The sequence below is a fragment of the Orycteropus afer genome, unplaced genomic scaffold, assembly GCF_000298275.1.
Source record: "Orycteropus afer afer isolate SDZICR_OR568_19922 unplaced genomic scaffold, OryAfe1.0 scaffold00607, whole genome shotgun sequence".
Taxonomy (NCBI): domain Eukaryota; kingdom Metazoa; phylum Chordata; class Mammalia; order Tubulidentata; family Orycteropodidae; genus Orycteropus; species Orycteropus afer.
The window spans coordinates 690,924-708,557 of record NW_006922194.1 but is presented as its reverse complement, the minus strand read 5'-3'; the positions used below and the strand labels follow the sequence as shown (position 1 = coordinate 708,557).

The 17,634-nt window shown below is 43.4% G+C and overlaps 1 protein-coding gene across 1 annotated transcript in view; it reads right to left on the bottom strand.

Moving 5' to 3' along the window:
* PHF2 (PHD finger protein 2) overlaps positions 1-17,634 on the bottom strand; it is a 129,197-nt gene that overhangs the window by 79,262 nt on the left and 32,301 nt on the right. The window lies entirely within an intron of this gene.

Genomic DNA, 17,634 nt, shown 5'->3' with positions numbered 1-17,634 from the left:
CCCTCCTCACCTAATCCCTTCGGCTGATTGCTCTTCTCTTTGGCTTCCTGGGTTTTACCCCTTTCTCCTGCTCTTCCGGCCTGCTACTCTGGGCGTCCCTGAGTTGTCTCTCCTCACCTATAACCCTGGGGCTGACCACTGCTGGTAGGATTATAAAATGGTCATTCTTTGGGGTTGGAATTTGAACTTACTCCCATGGCTTCCAGCAAAACAACAGGGTGAACAATTATACCAGGTAGGTACATTCCTTAGAACAATCAACGCTGGGAAATCAGAAGGGTAGCATTTGCACAGGGAGAAGATCAGGAGACAGGAATGTATAGGAAAGAAGGACAGTGGGAAAAGGTAACCACAGGGAGGAAGTGGGAAGAGCTGTTATATTGTGGGGACTGCAATGAATGTCAGGAAACAAAATCTGTATAAACTGTTGAATGGAAAACAAGTTTGCTCTGTAATCTTTCATCATATAATAATTTTTTTTTTTAATTTTGAAATGGTACACCCACCATGGAAAACAGTTTGGTGCTACCTCAGAAAGCTTAACAGAATTATTTTAAAACCTAGCAATTCTACTCCTAGGCATATACTCAAGAGACTTGAAAGCAGATACTCAAACAGATATTTTTATACCTTGTTGTTGTTATGTGCTGTCGAGTCAAACCCGACTCATAGCGACCCCTCCTTGGGTTTCCAAGGCAGTATCACTACAGAAGTAGGATTGCCCAACCTTCCGTCCGAGGAGTGGCTGGTGGGTTTGAACCGCCAGCCATCTGGTTAGCAGGCAAGTGTCTTAGCCACTATGCTACCAGAGTTCCTTACCTAGGTTCACATTATTTCAAGAGCCAAAAGGTAGACACAACCCAAATGTTCATCAATGGATAAACAAAATGTAATTTATACATACAATGGAATATTACTCAGCCATAAAAAGAAATGGAAGTTCTGATAACTGGTATGTCACGAATGAACCTTGTCAGCAACATGCTGGGTAACCAAAAATGCTCCCCGTCACCATCACCTGGTAAACTTCTTCCCACCAGTTTTTATACTGAAAATTTAAAACCTTACACAAATGTTGAAAGACTAGTAAAATGAACATCTGTATTCCTCTCACATTTATTATCCAATTTCTAAGCTTTTGCGTCATTTGTTTTATTTCTGTTTTTCTGAAATGTGTGAATCAATTACACACATTAAGACCCTTTACTAACACAGCAGCCTGCATCTCCTGAGAACAAAGGCAGTCTCCACTGTAATCACAATACCAACAACCAACAGCATGGATAGTCATTAAATGTATTCTCTAACAAATATATAAATACACATATTCTGCTATCCCAAGTTGTCCCAATAATGTCCTCTACAGCTGTTTTAATATTTGATCCAGAATCACGTGCAGCTCCGTGGTCAGGTCTCTGGCTCTTCCGTCTCTTATGCACTGGCATGGAGGCTCCAACAAAGGACTTGCACGGGGCCCATATGGGTCTGTCTAGGCTCTCATGGTCAGATTCAGGTGCTGTTGAATTTTTTTCCTATGTGTATATATTGCATGAGGGCTGTACAGGTCATACATGTCTTTCCATGCATCTGTCCATCTGTCAAGAGGCACAGGTGTTGGGGTCCATCAGTTAGCCATGCTGACTCTGGTCTTTGGGATTAGGTGTATCTACCAGAAGACTTTTCTGCCAGGTACCTAGAAGTGAAGAGGGGTCACTGGTCCCTCGGGCTTTGACCCACACCCTCACTTGCATCTGGGGATGATCCAGCCAGGATTAGTTAGGACATTAGGTTTCTCAATTCAAAATATGTCCTGAAAATCACTCCAGATCAGTCTATGGAGATTACTGGGAAGGCTTGGAAATTTCGATTTCTCCTTCTCGCCAGACCTCCTGTCTCAGAACCTTTAGGGCTCCACCTGTGTCTGAATACAAGCCACGTTTAGGACATGTCATAGCAGGGCATGTTCTAGACAAACCGGGAATTAGAGGTAAGTGACTGCTGAGACCCAGGAGAGTCAGATAGAGCCAAAGCACCCCTCTCACTCTCCCCAGGGTTTCCACAATTGAGCAGGGGCTCTAAGTTCTACTAGGAGACCACAGAATCTCTTCTAGAAAACCAGCACAAATGTGTAATAAAAGCCCTAAATTTGCTTTCCTGTCAGCATCCTCTGCACTTGACCACAGGGTCCACCTGTATAGTGCTTGCTCTAACACATTTACATAGGAATTCACTTCCTAAGTGCATGTCTGGAGTATATTTGTTAGAGGCAGTCTTAAAATAAATCCCAAGCAAGACTAAGAAGAAATCATTATGGACAAGTGGAAGTGCATCACTTACCTTCCACAAGCCCTGCCTTCCTCAGCTCAAAAACCAAGTGTTTTGATTGACACATCCCCAAAGTCCCCAGCAGCCCTAAAACTCTATGACCAGGACACCCCCCCAGGCCCTAGCACCAGTCATTCCCTCAAGCCATTTCCCTCTCAGGGCAGGGCAAGCCCTGCAGCCACAGCCACCCTACATGAGGGACTCAATGAAGACATGACTTGGGAAAGGGGAACAAACCAGAAAAGGAAGGGTGAGACCCCGTGACAACAGGGCCCAGTGTCTAAAGTTTCTTGGGTGGACTTGGTTAAGATAGTACATTCCTAATGATCATTTTGTTAAACTCTTACTTCTAAAATGATTTAAAAGAACAACAGCACTTGTGCAGGTGTTTATGGGAAGGGTTGGTAAGGGATAGGCTGTTGCCCTCCTTAGGTGAAGCTCTACCAGGTTTCACAAGGACACAGCTGTGTGCTCCTTACAGAGGAGGGGAGAATCATTTGGCACCCCCACACACACAGCTTGTGAGTGCTTGCCATGGCCCACCTTGTGAACATAAAACCCAAAATAATCCAGAATAATGGAACAGCTGTACCATTAATCTAAGAAACATCAACACCAAAATAAACTATTTTCAGATGAGTCACATACACCTAAGGGAAACCTCACTCTATTCCTGATGTGTAAATTAAGGGCATATTAAACAATAAGACATATTTTCATAGGGAAAAAAAAAAATGAAGCTATGTCTGTTTGACAAGGAATTTAAACCATGACTTTAAGTAAACAATTTACAGAAAAGGATATGCAAATGACTCTTAAACGCAGAAAAAGAAGTTCAATATCATGTATAGTAAGAAGACTGACCACCTATCAGACTGGCAAAGATAAGAGTGTGAAGAGCATTTGTATTGGTGATGCTGTAGACAAACAAGCTTTCTCACAGAATCTTAAAAAAAAAAAAAAGGCAGCTACTGACATATAAATGCCTGCACCTTTGTGTACAATCTTCTTCTAAGATCTGCCTACAAGTATACTAGACCACGCATACATTGGGTACTTATTGCAGCAGCAAAAGATTACAACCACCTACGTGTCCATCAATGGGAGACTAGGTAAATACCTTGGAGTGTGAAGAAGTACAAACTACAGCCTTACTGATCTGGAACATTCTCCATATTATCCAAAGAAGATTACAGGTCGCAGAACAGTGAGGAGTGCACACCCATTTTCTGTGAGTGGTTGAAGGAAACACATAACTATGTTCCTATGTGATCAGTACATTCTGGAAGGATAGATAGGACCCTGATTCCAGTGGCCACCTCTGAAGAGGACTGGTGACTTTGGTGAGGTGGGAGGGAAACACATTTTTCACTGGAGACAAATATTTGGCTGTTGAAGTTTTTCCTACATGATTATATTGCTAAGGTCCCTGGGTGGTGCAAATGGTTTATGCTCAACCATTAACCTAAAGGTTGGTGGTTTGAAGTCACCCAGTGGTACTGTGGAAGAAAGGCTTGGCAATCTGCTTCCATTAATATTACAGCCAAGAAAACACCATGGAGCAGTTTTACACTAACACATGGGGTTGCCATGACTCAGAATCCAAATCTGCAGACTAAGAATCTGTACTTCCTAAGGAAAAGTAGCCTATGTACAGGTGTCACTAGCACATAGTCCACAGAGAGGAATGTTGGCAGAGTAAGAAACCAGAGGTATGATTCCCTGCTCAGTGAACACATACTCACTCTCAGGAGGTGGAAGTGGGCCAGGGTTGTGGAAGACACAAGACAAGGGGACAGCAACTGGGCCCAGAACAGCACCCAAGCTGGGCACTTGATATTTTCAGATCTTTGGGTCTTTCAAGAAAAGATAGGAATGCACATTTTATGTGAAATCTCCTCATTTCTATACATTGCACCTAATGGAACTATCTTTGAAAACCCTACATGGACCAACATATTGTGTCCAACAAATAGGCAAGGGCCTGATGTGGCTGACCAGCAGGCAATGTGTACCTCTGTCCCCCAGACACCTGACCTGTATGCCCACTGCCCTGGAGGTACCCTCCCCAGGGGAAGCAGCCCTGATAACCCACTTGGGCCCCTCCATAGTGCAGCACATGGGAGCTGAGCTCCCCTCTGAGTCCTTTAGAATTCTTGTATAACCTGGCCATGGAGGTAACATCTAGAGCAGCAGTCCTTCCCTCCTCCCCTCTACCCTTCCCATGGGCCCAGGGTCTGCACATTCTGATAGACAGGCATCTAGCAGTTGGTACTACATCAGTTCTAGATGCAGATGAGTCCCTGGAAAGACGGTCTAGGTCTAGTACAGGCCCACAACATCAAAACAGGTGGGAGGGAGGAGACCAGCCTGGTCCTGCCCTTAGGCCTCCTTCAGCCTCTTGGCCTACAAACTATAACAGGAAAACCTGTACCTCCCAGTGCCGGGAGAGACTACAGACACTAAGAAAGGACAGGTAAGAATAATGTTGCCATACACAGCTGTTGCTTCACCTCTGGGGGATAGTTTTTGTTCTTCAAATTTTTTTTCTTTACTTACCAAAATGTCTAAAATGTGTATGCACTACTTTTACAATGAGAGAAGAAAGAAACAAACATCATAGATACCTCAAGGGAATAAGTAAACCTGGAAATATCATTAAAATTTAAAATATATGTTTTTCTTTGCTTTTTTTTTCCCCAGAAATCCATTCCAGGAACCTGTCCAATAGGAAGAATAACACATGTATGTAGAGTCTTTACTTTTAGTAGCAAAACTGGAAATAATCTAACTATTATCAGCAGTGGGTAATTGAGTCAAACAACAGACAGGCCTATAAAGTGAACAGTGACACTGGTAAGAAACATACTCCTCAGAACAATTAACCACATGAGACCAAAAGGGCAGCACCTGTCCTAGAACAAAGCCCAAAAGGCAGGAAAGAAGGAAGAATGGACCCAGGAACTCAGGGAGGAAGCCAGAAGAGTGATGATACATTGAGGGAAATGCAACTAACATTACAAAACAAAATGTGTAAAAGTTGTTGAATGAAAAACTAATTTGCCCTTTAAACTTTCACCCAAACCATAATAAAAGAAAAAAAAAAGTGGGTGATTGAATAAATTATTGAACATCTATAGCATGAATTATCAGAATGCATTCTATTGAAGGATTTAGGGAAAAAAAGATTGAAGTCTGCAACTTACTTTGAAATATACAAAAATGAGGCAAATATAGTAAAATGCCAGTAGCAAAATCTAGGTGGTAGCATGCAGGTGTTTGCTGCAGAATTCTTTTAGTTTTGCTATATGTGTGACCATTTTCACAATAAAATGTAGGGGGAGGAGTACTAGAGCTAGATCTACACACCTATGGAAATGATCATGACATAACTGTAATTAGAAAAAACAACCTACAGAGAAGAGAGTAAGGAAACCTGGAAATATCATGAAATTTTGAAATTAACCACAAAGAAAAAGTTCTGTGCATGTATCCATGTGCTTCCTCACAAAAAAATCCTGGAGAAACATGTGGTGCTGGCATTGGCCACCTGGTGGGAATGCTGGGACACAGGGGAACACAACTATCACAGTGAGGAAAGTCCCATGATGAAACTGCTAACAGAAAACTTAAGACACATGATTCCATGTCAGATATTACTTAAGTGAACAGTGAGGAGGAAAATAGACAAGGACTAGAATCAGAAAAAGACTGACTGGGCCACAGGACTATGAAGCATGTCCATTTTCTGGTGGTGCAGTGGTTAAAACATTTAGCTGCTAACCAAAAGTTTGGTGGCTAGAACCTACCAGCTGCTCCATGAGAGAAAGATGAAACAGTCTGCTTCCATAAAGATTTGCAACCTTGTAAACCCTATGAGACACTTCTACTCTATCCAATAAGGTCATGATGAGTTGGAATTGACTCAATGGCAGTTGGTTTGAGAGATACATACATACATACATACATAAATACACACACACACACACATGCACACAATGCTGTCTCTCTAAATATAACAAGCAAGGCCTCTGGCCCCCAAACCCACTCCCCCACTCCCCATCTCTGGCACTGTGATCCTGGATATGAAGCATCAGCTTCATATGTGGTCCTGGGGGTCTAGGCCAAGGGCCTCACCTAGGACCCATTTTACTGAGACAGGCCACCTTGCCCCAGGCCTCAGCATCGGGCCCCCTGTCCTCACCATCACTAACAAGGGCAGCCTCCACACCATCTACAAACACAACCTGCCCTCTCCCACCTTAGAGGGACTTTAAGACCTTTGACCTGAAAGGACTCCTGAGATGTGGCTCTAGCACAGTGATAGGCTGATGAGGCTAACGAGGTTGACAAGGGATATGGTACTTTCTAGTTCACCTAGCATCTAAGTAAGACTGTTGTTGTCATTGTTGTTATATGTCGTCAAGTCAGACACGACTCATAGTGATCCCTCCTTGGGTTTCTGAGGCAGTATCACTATAGAAGTAGGACTGCCCAACCTTCCTTCCGAGGAGTGGCTAGTGGGTTTGAACTGCCAGCCTTCTGGTTAGCAGTCAAGTGCCTTAGGCACTATGCTACCAGAGCTCCCTAAGTAAGACTAGGAGCCCCAAAAAGAATCTCAGGATCCTGTAAGGAGGGCTGAGTGATAAGGCGAGTGTCTGCTGTTGGGGGCTGAGGGTTCTCTGAGTTTCCTGGGCTGGTGGTAGGCTGCAGAGAAGGGAATGGATATGCAGGGGAGTCCCTCCCCACCATGCCTCCCTAAGCTCCAGCATCTTCTCACTGGGGTCAGAACCTAGGTCTACAGGTCAGCAGAAATCTCCTTCTGCTGGCTGCTTCTACCCCACATCCAGAGTGACAGTCCTGAAACTTGATGGGCTGCTGAGGCCAGTCAGACCAAAGCTAAGCTACAGGTAGGGAACTCAGGGCTAAGGCAAGTAGACTAGCCTACAGAGGTTCAGACTGATAAGGACCAGGAAAAGTGAGAGTATATTCACATACAGCATATGGGGGGCCATAAGAAAGATAAAGTCTGCTGGAGCCCATCTACAGGCAGGTGTGCAGGTAAGGGGCACTGCTGGGCAGAGGCAGTGGCACACAGAGAAGCAGCATGGTGCGGCAGTGGCTGAAAGCAGTAGGGTGACAACCAGCATGCCTGCATACCAGGCTGCATTTCTCCACCTGCATCTCCAGCCACTAAGGGTGTTAGGGCCCTGACAAGCTGTGCATTTTACTTGGATTTTCCAGAAGTTGCTCCAGCCAGAACCCAGTAGAAGAGGCTGCAGCAAACCAATACAGTGGGCCTCAGGAGTTAGCCCAGTGACGGGGCCACCCAACAGGGGGTTTTCCTTAAGCCTGCAATTGTGTGGGCAGTGGCAGCCCAACAACAGCAGTACTCCCGGGGACCCACAGCACCTCAGAGGCAACCATATTGTCTGCTGCTAGAAATGCCAGCTCCACTTAGGTGCCTTTCCTTTATGGACACTCACTGGCCAGGACCCTTGGTGAGTAGGCAGGCTTTCTAGACCAAGAGCACTGAGAGCAGGCAGCCTTGTCCTTCCTGTTCCACACATCACACTAACACAGAATCTCAGACCCAAGTCCCCTGCATGGTCTTCCACCAGGCCTGCACATCCATTCCCTTCTCTGCAATCTACCACCAGCCCAGGAAACTCAGAGAACCCTAAGCCCCCAACAACATACACTCACCTCATCACTTAGCCCTCCTTACAGGATCCTGAAATTCTTTTTGGGGCTCCCAGTCTTAAGATGGTAGGTGTGGTGGTTTTGTTTGTGTGTCAACTTGGCTAGGCCTGGTTGAGTGGCTGGGCAGCTGGATATAGTATTCCCCATGATGAGACTGGTAATCAACTCCATGGTGGAATCTACTGGGAGCAGCTGAGTAGCTGCCTTTGGGTATGTGGTCTGCTTCCTGTATTTAAGCAGAAGCCTTTCTGAATGGTCTCTAGCCTTTGGCACACTTGGACACTGCATGTAGCCATGTCATTGCTCAGCAGCCTGCTATGCTCTGCTGACTTTGGGACTTATAGTGGACTTAAGTTAATGGCCTGCCATCTGGATTGGTAACATCGGGACGGTGCCTTTTTATTTGTCAACCTTGGGGCTTCTCAGTCTCAGCAACTGACAGTCATCTGAGTGAAGAAATGCCTCTAGCTTCAGTGGGCTGCGAGCAGGAGGCAGAGCTGGACCCCAAGGTTGAGGGGTTTTCACCCAGCCCCTAGAGCCTGGCACTTTGAACTTGGACTTAAAGCCTCCAAATCTTAAGAATAAACTCCTGTTTGTTTAAGCCATCCCATTTGTGGTATATTTTTCCTCATAGTGGCACTAGGCAACCAGAACAGTAGGCAAACTAGAAAGTACCACATCCCTTGTTGGCCTCGTTAGCCTCATCAGCCTGTCACAGAGCTACAGCCATACCTCAGGAGTCCTTTAGGGTCAATATAATAAAAAACTGAACTTACTGCCATCAGGTTGATTCCCACTCACAGCAACCCCCACTGGGCTTCTGAGGTGGTACATTGTAGTAAATTACCTGGTATGGCTTTTCTAGCCATAAGTCTTTATAAACTCCATGGTAGAATTTGCTGTGAGCAACTGAGGAGCTCCTGATTGTAAATGGTATCCACCTGGGGTATTTCTGTTGGAAGTGGCACAAAGCAATGTTCTGGGAAGTTCATTCTTTCTCCGGTGCTTAGAATTCTGATGTTATGATTGGCTAGTTTGGCCACTCTGCCAGGCTCAAAAGGAGGCCTCCTAGAGGCAGAAATCTCTCTGACTGCTGGCTGACAAGGACGTGCTGCTGAGAGAAATGCGCTCCTTAGAGACATGCGCTGCTGAGAAAGAGACATCGAGATACACATGCTGAGAAATAGACACCAAGAGACACGTACTGCTGGGAGAGAGACCGAGAGAGACTGTTGGCTGAGAGATGGCAGGCTGAGAGAGACTGAACATTGTTACTGAAGTTGAATTGTAGCCTGGTGCTTCCCTAATAAACCCCATAATCTGTGAGTTCTGTGTGACCACTGCAGCGAATTATTGAACCCAGCAGAAAAGTGGTGGGTGCTGCGGGAGGAACAGTTGGTAGCAGGGTTGAGGAAAGAGCTAGAGGGAGGCAACATGTCTGGCCTCACAGTAATGGGCCTTGGGATACTGATAGTGATTCTGTCTTCCTCTTGTGTGGTTAGAGGTCAGAAGATGTGGCCTCCTTGCCTCTTTAGCAGGTGGTAAATCATTACAGAAGTAGATTGCTCCATTTTCCTTCCATGGAGTGGCTAGTGGGTTTGAACCACCAACTTTTGGTTAGTAAATGCCTTAGGAACTGTGCCACCAGAACTCCTTCAATATATATATATATAAGTGAGCCATAAACCTACACTCTTATCTTTTGACCAAAGAATCTCATACCTGAGAGTCTGCCCCAAAGATCAGATTAAAAAGAAGATAAAAAGAAGCTCTCTGCACAACCATGTTTTGGGGAATGTTATTTATAATGCTCTTGGTGCCCCACCATAGGAAGGGCCATGATCCTGAAAAGTCTGAGGGAGGTAAAATTATGAGGACACTTTGACACTTTTACAGCACAGTAAGTATGTCTTCAGTTTTGTAAAAATGGCACATCCTCTCCAAATAGGATGAAAGGGGTGGTAGGAGCTAAAAGGAGTGGGGTTAGGATGGTAGGATATGGACTGAAAAGCCACTGGGCATTAACTTCCTATTACAATGTTGCTGAGTTGTTTCAATCAATACATCTTTTTGAAATCCTGCTACTGCTCAGTTCTCAGTGTTAAGTACCTAAAAGACATTGCTAAAGAAGCAAATCAACTAAGAGGTGAACCCTGGCCACAGGGCTATCAGTCATTAGGCTCGGTGGAGATGGTGCCACATTGGAAGTCTGGCCCCTCAGCAGGGGCAGCCAGCACAGGAAGGCTCCCAGGATCTGCAGGGAAGGAAGAAGGCCCAACCCAGGCAGGTGTGTCAAGCATCAAGCCCTCGTGACACTACTGGCATTGGTGGATCCCTGCTAAGACAGCCCTGGGTTGGAACTGGCCACCAAATACCTGTGTCAGCCTGATCAAGAGGTCATCTTTCACTGGGCTACAGGAGACCAGGCCCTCAGTCGGCTAAATCACAGTGGGTGGGAGCTCCAAATGCTACATACCCATTGATATAATCCACTGCCCAAATTCAGGATATACAATTATATACACAGCTGAGTGCTCAGTAGGGAAGGGAAGTTGCTAAAATAAAACATGAAGAGGGTATTGAAGACAGGAGCAACAAGAAAGGTATTCCAAGCTCTGCAGTGTGGACAGGGCTATGACTAGTCTCAGAGCCTGAGGGTCTGAAGAAGAGGCAGTGAATGATAATGTGAGCCTCAAGCCTACACAGGCATGCAGCTAGACCTTCAAAGGACTGTGCCTTCAGTGAAATTCCAACCAGGAGATGGTGGAGCTGCTGCTCACCTGCCAAGCCTGGGCTCTGAGTGAGGAAACAAGAGTCTCATCAAGAATTCATAACCTTACTCCTCCATTTAAGGGTAATGGGTACAGAATAACATTCACTTGTCCCAAAAGTAAACTCACTGCCATTGAGTCAACTCCAACTCATAGCAACCCCCATTGGGTTTCCAAGGTGGCATATCTTTACAGAAGTAGACTGTCTCATCTCCTTCCATATAGTGGCTGGTGGGTTTGGACTGTCAACCTTCTGGTTAGCAGTCAAATGCCTTAGGCACTACACCACCAGAGCTCCTTTGAAGTAGCCCCTAAGTTGTACAAATGATTAAACACTCAACTACTAGCCATAAAGTTGGTGGTTCAAACCCATCCAGAGTTGCCTCAGAAGACAGGCATGGCAATGTGCTTCTGAAAGGTCACAACATTGAAAACCCTGTTGAGTGCAGTTGTACTCTGCAACACATGGGTGATAGTTAAAGTTGTGCATCAAACTGGCTGATCCATGATTCTCTGTGGTTTGGCAGTTATGATGTAGTTTTGCAATGATGTAATCACCTCCATGAGACCAGATATAATGTGATTACTGCCTTGATGAGATAGCAGCCAATCAGTTGAAAGAGAATTTCCTCAGGGCTGTGGCCTACATCCAACATATATGGACGTTCTGGCAGAGTTCTCTGGCTTTTTGCTCAGTCTGGATCCTGCATCTGGTTCATCATCATCTAACCTCCAGTTCTTAGAACTTGAGCTAGCAGCCTGCCATCTGACCTACTAATCTTGGATTCATCATCTCATACAGCTACATGAGTCAGGAGAAGCCTCCAGTCTGTCATCTGACCCACAGACTTGGGACTTGCCAACCTCTACAACCATGTGAGCCATTTCCTTGAGATAAATCTCTATAAATATATACATATATAAACTTCATTGGTTTTGCTTCCCTAGGGAACCCAGCCTAAGACACATGGAGTTGTCATGAGTCAGAATCAACTCAAAGGTAACTGGTTTGTTTTTGTTTTAAAATGACTAAAAGAAAAAGGATTCAAAAATGGGTAACACATACTCACAGACTAGAAAAAATGATCAGATAAATTTGAAAAAGAAATAACTTTTAGAAATGAAAATGGCATTAAAATTTAAAATTCAAAGAACAGTTTAAATAACAAATTACACACATTTATTTATTAATTCCATCAAGTTCAGAGAATTAGTGAGCTAGATAAGAGAGTTAAAGAAATTCCCCAACATGTCACAAAACGCTTTTGTGACTTGGTAGATATACTGAGACTCTAAGGTATAATTTCACCACCTACCTGGCAGGTTTCTTACTGTGGTGGCCTGCATGTTGCTGTGATAGAAGCTATGCCACCAGTAGGGTCATCCATGGTGGAAAGATTTCAGTGAAGCTTCCAGACTAAGAGTAGGAACAAAAGTCTGGAGATCTACTTCTGAAAAGCAGCCAATGAAACCTTATGGATCACAACAGAACACTGTCCAACTCACTTGCACTGCACATACCATCAGGAGGGATCAATCAGTGGAGGAGGACATCATGTTTGGTGAAGTACAGGGTCAGCAAGGGTGAGTTGAAATGGATTGGCACAGTAGTCACAATGATGGATTAGAACATGCCAGCAATTGTGAAGATGACATAAGACTGGGCATTTCAATTCAGAACATTTCATTCTATTGTATATAAAGTCACCATGAGTCAGAGTCAACTCAATGGCAGTTATCCATCTATCTAAGGTACAAATTATCTTCTTCAGGGCAGAGAGCCCAGAGAAACATCAATTGTCTGTATCAGTATCATCCCAGGAGGGAACGTTCCTTGGGGTACTCAGACCCCAGAGAAGTCAGAACACAAGGGAGAAGACAGGTCCTCCAGCATTCTCACAACCCAGCCTCTCACTTCCACCAGGAAAAGGAGTAAGGGAGCCCCTACCCATTCACCCTGCCCACCCAGCCCCAAGGAGGATGTGGGGCTGCCACAACATGGCCCCAGGAGCCTACTCCCTCCCAGGATAAAACATGGTCCACCACAGGGCAACAAGCCACATTCAAGAAGCACAGAGTTTTAGTTCTGGAAAAATATTCAACATCCCCAAGCTGACCCTTCACAGATGATGCAGGTATTCATTATTCCATTGCTTACCAACAAGTTGTCATCAGGGTTTACCCTATACTAGGCACCAACCACCAACCACCAAAGCCAAAGATGAAGAAATTGAAGATTTTTTATCAACTTCTGCAGTCTGAAATTGACCGAACATGCAATCAAGATGTGTTAATTATCACTGGTGACTGGAATGCAAAAGTTGGAAACAAAGAAGAATTACCAGTAGTTGGAAAATCTGGCCTTGGTGACAGAAATAGTTCTGGAGACCGCATGATAGAATTTTGCAAGACCAACAACTTATTCATTGTAAATACCTTTCTTCAACAACACAAATGGTGGCTATACACATGGACTTCACCAGATGGAGTACACAGGAATCAGATTGACTAATATGTAGCAAGAGGTGATAGAAAAGCTCAAAATCTTTAGCCAAAATAAGGCCAGGAGCTGATTGTGGAACAGACCATTGACTGCTCATATGCAAGTTCAACCTGAAGTTGAAGACAATTAAAACGAGTCCATGAGCTCCAAAATATGACCTTGAATTTATCCCTCCTGAATTTAGAGACCATCTAAAGCATAGATTTGATGCATTGAACACCAATGACCAAAAACCAGAATAATTATGGAATGACATCAAGAACATCATCCATGAAGAAAGTAAGAGGTCATTAAAAAGATGAGAAAGGGAAAGAATTCCAGTAAGATGGAGGAACAGGCAGATAAGCGACAGAGACTCTCTTCAACAAAGAAAAGAGAAACCAATTGACAGAGACACAGAAGATAATCCTGGAGCCCTGAGCCTTGAAAGGAACTATATAGAAGTGGATTAGGCACCAACTAGTGGAAAAACCTGAACAAAAACAGTGAGTGCAGAGAAAGTCAGAGATGCAGACTGTCAGCTACTTTGATGGGACCAAAAGCCTGAATATTTCCAAGTGGTGTTGGGACCTGAGAATTGACCTTAAGATTAGCCCTGGTCACCAAGGGCACCAGGAACGACTGCACTGGTGGCCTATAATTAGGAAGGGAAACAGCAAGGGGCAGACAGCCTGAACTGTGGACTTTCTGCTGTCCAGAAGGTGCAGCCAGTTTGATTGTGCACACGCAGCAGCCATTTTGGATATTTTAAGTGACTGAGGGTGCAGCCATTTTGAATCTTTACAAGTGGCAGCCATTTTGGAGTTTAAAGTGACAGCATTCTCATTCAGATTTCGGGACCTAAGAATAGGCTCTGTTTGCCAAAGTCAGCAGTGACATATGAGAGGCTGACAACAGGAAAGGAGACAAGTGGTGAGTGTATAAGTGCTGTCAACTAATGAATACAGGAGCACAGCACAGTACCCTGCTTGCATAGATAACATAAAAAGAAAAATAAAAATCATGGGCAAGTAACTCCAACATACAATCACCAATTAAATATAAACACAAAAACAAACGTCACAATGCCTTGGAGACAACAGACCATCACAGTCCACACAAAGAAGCAAGATAAAGCAGGGGAAACAAGGAACCAAGATACAGACCCAAAACTCATCCCTGAGGAAGATGCAGCATTGGGACTCCCTGATAAGGAATTCAAAAGAATTATATTTAGTTATCTTCGATGAATTGAGAGGCAGATCAAGGAAAACACTGACAAAATTGAGGAAAACACAGAGAAAACCCTACAATAATTTCAAAAGACAAGAATAAAATGACAAAATAAATGAAAAATTAGAAATGACATAAAATCTACACACAGAAATCCAGAAGATTAATACTGAATTTTCAGAAATAGATAGCCAAAGGAGTAAAATTTAATCAGTGGAAGACAGAATTAGTGAGATTGAAGGGCAAATACCTCAATACTTCTTTGAAAAGGGATCAATCAGAAAAAAAGATCAAAACATGAAGAAAGCCTAAGGTTCATGTGGGATACCATCAAAAAGGAATAACCTATGTGTAATCGGAATTCCAGAACAGGAAGAGACAAATAAAACCACAGAGAAGATTGCCGAAGACTTTTTGGAAGAGAGTTTTCCTATTATGATGAAAGGTAAGAATATATCCATTCAGGAAGTCCAATGAGCCCCAAACAGGATAGACCCCAAAAGAAAATCACCAAGACATATCATCATCAAATTCATCAAAACCAAAGACAAAGAATCATGAAAGCAGAATGGGAAAAACAAACAGTTACCTACAAGGGGCAACCATTAAGACTAAGCTTGGATTTCTCAGTAGAAACCTTGCAGGTGAGAAGACAATGGGATGGTATATATAAAACCCTGAAAGAGAAAAATTTCCAACCAATAAATAGGTACCCAGCAAAACTGTCCCTCAAATATGATGGTGAAATTAGGACATTTCCAGATAAGCAGAAATTAAGGTAATTTCTTAAAATAAGACCAACCTTACAAGAGATGCTAAAGGAGCCCTTTGGACAGAGAGCCAACAACAGCAAACAACAACTGACTATTAACTCACATGATGACATAACCCAGAAAGCAACCCAGCTATGGAAGCATCCAAAGTAAATAAGCCTACAAGATTGTAAACAGGGAACCAGAGACATCAATTGACAAGTGAGGACAACTACAAACCAAAAAGAGGGAAAAAAAACTGTGTTGTTACAGAACATCTAGATGGTAGGGAAGTTAAGACAACTACAAGATAGAACGGACTGTTCTAAACTTGGGAAGAAAACTACAAATCACAGGGCAACCTCAAAGAAAACTGATAAACTTTCACATCAAAATAAAAAAGAGGACCAGCACAGATATACAGCAAACACTAAAACAATAGCAAAGAAGGAAGTGGTAACATGATTCATAAACGAAACGAGCTCAGCATAGAAAATTACATGGAAAAAGCCTTGTTCCACATCCTACATTGGTGAGTAGCAACTGGGGTCTTAAAAGCTTTCAAACGGCCATCTAAGATGCAGCTAATGGTCTCCTGGTGTCATAAGCGAAAAAAATGTAAAAAAAAAAAAAACAAGGGCATTTGGAAGCAATCAGCCATAGGACACAAGGGCCTTCAAGACCAGAAAAACTAGATGGTGCCCGGCTACCAATACCAACCACTCAGGAAAGGATCAAATCTGGAGATCCTGGATAGAGTGGGAGGGAAAATGTGGAACAAAATCCAAAAACTCAATAATGACCAGAATTACTGGTCAGATGAAATCTGATGAGACCCCCAATACTATGGCCCTGGAATACATTCTGGACCTGGAATAAAACTCACCCCTAGGGGCTAGCTCTCTGCCCAATAGTTATTAAGATGTACACGCAAACCACTCAACCCAGGATGACGCACCCACATACTCTACGGTAATACATCCCTTAGAGCGACAGACCATGGGGCACCAAAGGACCAACATTCAAACTGAGAAAATGCAGGACAAACAGGAGTGTATATATATGAGGGGCACAGGGGGAGGGTTAATGGGGAGGGAGGGGAGAAGACTGGGTTAGGGTTGGACATGGTAATGGGGAGTGAAACTAAATGTACATGTAACGTTGAATGTAAAACAAGCTCTTAAAATAAAATATATATATATATATGGAACAGAGAAATCGACACCACAAAAAAGCACATAGCAAAAATGACAGCAACAAATTCATATTTGCTGATAATTACGTATCTGGCAAGGGACTTATCTCTAAGATTTATAGAAAACTCCAATGCCTCAACACCAAAGGAATTAACAATCCAATTGAAAAATGGCAGAAGACATGAATAGCTACATCACCAAGGAGGATACTCAGGTGGCCAGCAAATACATGAAGAGATGCTCACGATCACTGGACATCAGAGAGATGCAAATCAAAACATCAGTGAGATACCATCTCACCCCAGCACTGATAGCAAGGTTCAACAAGACAGAAAATAACAAATGCTGGCAGGGATGTGGAGAAACTGGGACTCTCATACACCGCTGGTGGGACTGTGAAATGATACAACCACTATGGAAAGCAGTATGGCAATTCCTTAGAAAGCTAGAATTTGAGATACCATTTGACCCAGCAATCCCATTGCTAGGTATATATCCTAGAGAGGTGAGAGCCAGGACAGGAACAGATATATACACACTCATGTTCATCACAGCACTATTTACAATAGCAAAAAGATGGAAATGACCTATATGCCCATCTGAGGAAGAGTAGATGACCAAACTATGGTGCATACACACAATGAAATGCTATGCAGCACTACAGAATAATGTAGAGTCTGGAAAACACTCAATGGCACATTAACAACAACAGAGCTGGAAAACACTGCATAATATGGATGAACTTGGAGGACATTATGCTAAGTGAAATAAGTCAATCACAGAAAGACAAGTATGGTATTAGTTCATTGTTGTGGAGGGTCAAGGAAAGGTTTACAGATGGAGGGAAACTTTCTTTGTTGGTTTGCAGGGGTGAGAGAGGAGGGGAAGGAACACTGCAAAAACAAAACAAAAAAATGCATTGACCCATGTCACTTTAGTTTTGTGTATTGCATTGTGCATAAATTATATTTCAATAAAAAGCATTTAAAAAAAAAAAGACGAGAGATGGATAGATAGGCGGACAGGCTAAATGATTAGGTATGTCTATGAAATGGAGAGTGTATCCAAGATCATATGTAGACAATGGTCCTATAAGTTTATGTGAATGATCAGAATTCCCAGGTGTATAGTAGAGCTGACAAGGGGCAAGGTTGTGGTCACTGCTTGGTCAC